Below are 6,699 nucleotides of genomic sequence, written 5' to 3' on the forward strand. Positions count from 1 at the left end.
GCCAGCCCGGCTTGTGTGCCCAGCTGCTGGTCCCACTGACTCCAGCCCTGGCTGAGGCTGCGCTCCCCCACTGCGCCAGCCCCAATGGAGGCTTTTCCCCACTGCCTCCATCCCCAGGTGGGGCTGCGCTCCTGGTCATCAGCCCTGGCCAAGGCTGTGCTCCCCACCGTGCAGCCTCACTGGGGTTATGCTCCCCACAGCCTGCCCAGCCTGGGCTGTGCTTCTGAACCTGGCCCGCTGAGGCTCTCTGGTCCTGCCGGACCATGGATGTTGCCAGACCAGAGAGTTCCGGATTTTAGAGGTTCAACCTGTACATGTTGCAATACACAGGCTAGGCCTGGGACGACTGATTGGGCGTGGGAGGGACTGGGAGGACGTAGGTGGGCCTGGATGTAATGGAGGCCTAAGCTATTGCCAGTGCCCTGGATTCTGCCTCACTCTGGAGCTGGGGAGAGTCATGGCTGTTAAACTATGCCACTGAGGGGGTTTCATGCATTAAATACAGCCGTTAACAAGCCAGTCAGTACAGTACCCCCACGCCATTTATTTTGAGATGAGATTTGATTTCATTCATGCGAGTGGCCCCACATTTCAGCGGTGGATCCTCCACAGTTTGGGTATGCGTGTCCCGGGGAGGCCGGCCCTGTAAGGTGGGATGAGGCTGAGCCCCACCTGTGTTGCCACCCACTCTCCTCCCCAGGTGGGGAACATGAAGGGGCATCAGGTGCCCCAGGCAGGCCTGCAAAACGGGCAGCCCTGGGCACAGTCCTGGCTCAAGCTGTGGGCAAAGCTAGTGGTGCTGCCAGGAGCAAATAGGCTCCCGTAGGAGATCCTGGACTCGCAGGAGAAAGCTATTTGCCTGTTGCTCTGTCTTGTGAACTGGCCTCCAAGCCTATTGGAAATGGGGAGGGGGGCAGGCTTGACCCCCACCCCAGCCTATGGGGAGCCTCCAGGCCATGGTGGCAGGTAGGCAGAATGCAGTGTGGCCATCTCTTGGTGTTTTTTACTTCCCACCCATGACAGGGCCTGGGCAGGGGTTGTGACCAGGCTGGGATGGTAAGGGAAGCTCCAGCCCCTTGGGGAACGTGAGCTCTCTGCCTGCCGGCTGGGACTGAACAATGGATGGGAACTGATGCAGGCAGATCCTTGCGGCTCTTCCCTGCCCCTCAGCACCCCAATGCTCTCAAGGAAGAAGGGAGGGCAAAGCAGGAAGAGTATGAGTTCTGCAGCTCAGGGGGGCTGGGATCTGTTCCTCCTCCCAGAGACTTTCCCCACTTTCTTCTCTCCCTGCAGCCTCCAGCCAGGAAAGGGGTCAAGGGTCCCTGGATTTGCCCCTTTGCCTGGTAGTGGGGATGGGACCCTGCTGCAGGCCTGGGAAAGGAGGGTGAAAAATTTCAGGAGAAGCAGAGGTGCGGCTGCAGCGCAGGAGTTAGTGAGGACAGAACTTGGGGCAGAGGGAGACTGAAGGGGTGATGAATGGTGCTGAAACTAGGGAGGTGGGGCAGAATTAATTGCTAGGCTGAGCAGATAGGGGGTGAGAGCTCCTGCAGCGAGGGCTGAAATCCCATTACCTGGTGCACTAAGGATGGGTAGGGACCAGGGACATCACAGATGGAAAAGAAAGAAACCTCACAACTTACTCTCTTTCAAAACCCCTTGTGGTTTTGGGGGATCCAGCTTCCTGACTTTGGGTCTCTTGAGGAGGGTGATAACCACTGCGCCCCAGCGGAGACACGGCAGAGGAAGCGCTGTTGAGAATGTTTTGAGTTTGGTTTGTCTGAACAGACTCTGTTGCCAGTGCAAGTGGAGCTAGAGGAGAGTAGCTGGTAACAGCGTAAGGGCTTAAAAAGTTGGATCCTGGAAAAAGAGTCTTGTTTCTGAATGCCTTAGGCTGTGGGTTGAAGGAGCGCTGAAGAGAAGAAACTGAGGCAGAGGTGCTGCAGGCCCACCCCAGGCTGTGAGGCTGTGTTCTAAAGGCAATGACTCTGTTACAAGGGAGACAGTATGAACAGCATGGTAAAAGATGTTGGGTGGAGCTAGAGGTTTTGGTAACTGAGTAGGGGGTAGTCCTAGCTTGTGTCACCCTGAAAAGTGGTGGATTGAGTGTGAGGTTGTAGGATGAGCACATAACATTTAGCAGAAGCACTTGGATAAACAGTGCTCAGTGGCTCCTGTCCAGTTTTGGGGTGGGTATCTGAGTTGGGTTGTCACTGCTAGTGTTTCAGGCTGTCTGCAGACTCAGGAAGACAGTGCTGCATCGGCTTGCGCTTAGTTTGTGTTTTCAAGGTTGCTTTCTCATCCACAAAGGTTAGAAACTTGCTGTACCCCAGAGATCAGGCCTGTGCTGGTTTTGCAAGGGGTGGAATCAGTGGTAGGTTGCAGGGTTGCAGATCATACAGTGCCCTTGGCTGGAATGCAGTAAGCAATGCACTGGCGTGTGTGTATTGTCGCTGTCCACTGGATGCAATGCGTTCAGGCCTGGCAGGGTGACCACATAAGTCTGGCGTCTAAATCCCTAGAGATGGGTCCTATTTGATGTTAAGTTGCAGAATCTTCTTTGTATATCACCACTTCACTGAAATACCACACACGGCCACTTATCTGTTCCACCTCCATGCTAGGAGAGCAGCAGCTACCCGGGCCAGCTCTGGATCATTCATTGGGCAGGTTGGAAACTGTTTTTGGTGTCCCCCTGCATATGGCTGAGTAAAAAATAACCCACTTCACTCCCAGATTTGGTGCCCTTGGAAGCTGGCCATGGGGCCGGCCACCTTGACTGCACGCCCCTGAGGCTGGTCCTGCCAAGCACCCTCAGCGGGTTGTTTCTAGAGGCCTACAGGAAATGGATGAGTATTTCAGCTCCTCAAGAACTAGCAGCCATCTCATCATAGGTCAGTAACTCAGTCCGGGTCAGCAGGTATGGAAGCCAAAGTGGAAACTGGCCAAGAAGACCCAACTCCCCGCTGAAGGCTGAGTGGTATCAGTGAAGCAGACGCTTGCCCCGCTGTTGTCCATGCTATGCTAGCTCCAGGGGTAGAAAGAAGGCTGCCAGGAAGTATATATCACAGCCAGGTGGGGATCTTTCACTAATACTAAGCACCCCCTAATTAAAATATAAGGGGTTTCAAAGGGGAGGGGAGATTTCAGATCCAGGGTTCTGGTGTGGGAAGAGGTAAAACCCTGCTTCCCTGCCCCCTAGAAGGGATTAGATGTGTACTTGGAAAGCAAATGCATTTTTTTTCTTCTCCCCTGTGTTGTAATTATCTTTGTTCCTGTCCTATCCACTCCAGCTCATCTGAGGAAGTGGGTTTTACCCACGAAAGATCATGAAGTCCGAGAAAGAGCACCCTTCCTCCAACTTCCTTTCCTCCTTGCACAATGAGGGTTACAGGAGTCGGAGTAAGAAGTCCTCCAGCTTGACGTTATTTTGACATTATGTCAAAATAACTGCTGGTAGTGTAGACGCGGACCACGCTATTTCAGAATAATGGCAGTTATGTTGAAATAACACTGCTGTGTAGATGTACCCTAAGGTGCCACAGGGCTACAGGTTGAACCTCCCTGGTCTGGCACTCTCAGGACTGGAATGGTCCTGAACAAGGGAATTTGTGGGACCAGGGAAGGTCAGGCATCTGGGCTCTCCTGGGGCTCGCCTCCTGGCTGCTGCCCTGGGAGAATCTGGAGGCCTGACCTCCTCTGGCTCACCTGCCTGGCTCTGCTCCCGGTGTTCCCTGTCCTCGCATGCATGGCAGCAGCTGTTCCCGAGGTTCCCTGGCCCCCTCCCCCATGTGGCGGCAGCTGCTCCTGGGGCTCTCTCCCCGGGTCACTGACCCTGCAGGCTGCTGCCAACCAGACCAACTTCTCTCTCCCCAGCCACTCAGCCTCTGGGGCTGGGGCTCTCTGTTCCAGCAACGTCTGTGGTCCTGCCAGACCAGGGATATAGCCAGACCAGAGAGCCCAGGATGAGAGAGGTTCAACCTGTACTCATTTTGAAAGTTACAGACTAACATGGCGACCCCTCTGAGAAAATAAATCTTTAGCAGTGGACTGTAGAAGGATCCTGCCAAATAGCCACCTGTACACGTCATGGCTATGTCTACACTGCCCCCGTTTTGTGCAAAATATATGCAAATGAGACCAAGTGTGGAATATCGCCACACCTCATTTCCATAATTAATGAGGCTCCGTTTTTGCGCAAGAGGCTTTTGCGCAAAAAGGAGCCATCTACACTGCTCCTTCTTAAGCAAAACACCCCTCTTGCGCAAGAGCCGTTCTTCCGTTTTTTCCTGAAAGTACCTTAACTTGGCTTTTGGCGCTGTCCACACTGCAGGAAGTTGAAGAGCGAGTGTTCTTCCTTCGACTTCCCTTATTCCTCGTGGAAGCAGGACTACTGGCATTGACCGGAGTGCCCCCTTCAGTTCAAATTAGCTGTCTTCACTAGACCTGCTCATCTGAACCCTGGAAGATTGGCAGCAGCAGCTTCTGTCTTCGGTGTAGTGTAGACGAACCCCCAGGGTGCTGGGAGGAGAAATCCCCTGGCAAGGAAAGGCTGGGATACTCCAGTGATGGGGTACCTAGGTGCATCCTAGTGCCACAGGTGGATGGCCTGGTTTTGTGATCAGGGCACTGGCTTAGGATGCAGGAGATCTGTGTTTAGTTCCTGGCTCTGCCATGGGCCACTTTGCCTAGGAACACATCACAGGAACCCTCTGTGCCTCTATTCCTCATGTGTAAAACAGACGGTGGCACAGCTGTTGCACTGCCCTTTGTCACTACCCTTTCTCGCTAGGTGTTCAGACAGCTCCTCTCACAATGGGGCCCTGGTACCGGTTGCATCCAGAACACACACATTGAAGGTGGGAAGGTAACAGGAGGGCATGGGGGATGGTGCATTGAGGCAGTGGAGAGGGTGACTCTCACTAAACGAGCCACCTTGAATCCTCTGAGAAGGCATTAGTGTGGCATCTAGCCTGCAGGCAGCAGTAGGGAAGGAGCATGACCAAGCTGCCTTGGGAAATGACTTAAAGGCAGCCTCAGTTTTGCAATAACGAAGCCAAAGAAAACCCTACCAAAAACCAACAAGCCCCGCCTTCCAAGCTGTATCTCCGTAGAACTCGCCCAAAGGGGGAGCGTTAAGAATTCACGGCAGCTCCTGCACCCAATTTTCCAGCCCAGCGCCTTGTGCGGCTTGTCTCGCTCTGCATTCAAAGGGAGAGGGAATGGAGCTGCTGCCCTGAGCGCAGGGGAGGGATGTCCAGATAACGCTGCTGAGCCAGAGCTGGGGACATCTCTGCAGGCGACCGAGCAGTGCGGGTGTGGGGAAGCACAGGGCTGGTTGGAGGGTGTCTGTTGCCCTCAGTAAATGGGGGAAGGTACTTTTCCAGCCCATAGTCACCCACACACATAGTTATTGAGCATTTTCCCAGGCCTTCTATTGTGCTGCACGAGGCTTCTGCCTGTTTGGCTCAGCCTGGGGAGGAGAGACATGCAGAGACCCAGGGGATGCCTTGTAATCATGGGTCCAAGCCACAGCCTGCATTGGTGGCCTCCCTGGCTGCCACACCAGATGCACAGCAGCTGTGAGGGGGCTGGGGGCTTAATGCTGAGGAGGGGGTCACTGCAGTATTTCCTAAAGACATCTGAACCCAAGGCATTGATTTGCCAAGGCAGTAGGGGATGGGGGTGGACTCCGAGGATGGTTGTGGGACATGAGGAGGCTGCCTCACTGAATAGTGCTGTGTTTCTCAGCAGGCCGTGGGGCAGGAGGCTAGAGTGGGGCTTGGAGAGTTTTGCACATCTCGAGCACCTTCCATCAAAGGAGCTCACTGGGCCAAATTCAGATCCAGCGTTAGTAAACCACCCCATTAAAGTCACTCAGCTGCTCCTATTTACCCCAATCCAAACAAGGCCCATTAACTGCTTCAGCCCCACAGTGCCCTGTGAGGTAGAGAAATAACATTACAGACGGGGAAACTGAGGCACGGAGCAGTGACATGACTTCCCCCAAGATCACCCAATGGGGTCAGTAGCAGACAGTCAGAGACCTTTGTTCTAAACACTACCTCATTCAGAATTGCGGTGGGTCTGCTCTCCAGCTTCTAGTCAAGCTGCTACTCAGCACCCATCACCATATCTGCACACCTAGCTGAACTTGAGTAGTAGCTGTTGTGGATGACTCCTGATTCCATTCCAGCCCTCTCCTGGGGGGAAGGATCACAAAGAGGCTCCACCATTCCCTCAGCAAGGAGCCCAGGAGAATGGTCACAGCCTATGTAGCCTAGAGAGGAAGTGAGTTGCTGCCTCAGTTTACCTCAGCCTTGCTTCCTGGTTATTCTCTCCCGGCTGCCCATGTCTCCCATCTCTCTTGTGCTCTGGAGTGGCAGCCAGGGAGATAATTGGTATTTGTGATGCCGTCTGCTGAGCACTCTGCGGCAGGAGCTGCCAGAGCGAAGCTGTGATTTAGATAATTAGGGCTAATTACAGGCTTCTGGGGGCTCTGTTGCCACACAGGCTCAGTGAAGATAATAGCCCCTCCTTTCAGGACCATCTGGGGGAATGGAGCAGGAGGAAGGGGAGCACTGAAGAAGTGAAGCTGATGGCACTGGAGTGGGGTTTGGGGAAAGGGTGCTGCTTCCCTCTCCATGGGGGGTGGACAAAGTGGGGAGGGGCAAACTGCTGCTGACCTCTGGACATCAGAGA

The sequence above is a fragment of the Pelodiscus sinensis genome, chromosome 1, assembly GCF_052426305.1.
Source record: "Pelodiscus sinensis isolate ZL-2025 chromosome 1, ASM5242630v1, whole genome shotgun sequence".
In the NCBI taxonomy this organism is placed as follows: Eukaryota; Metazoa; Chordata; order Testudines; family Trionychidae; genus Pelodiscus; species Pelodiscus sinensis.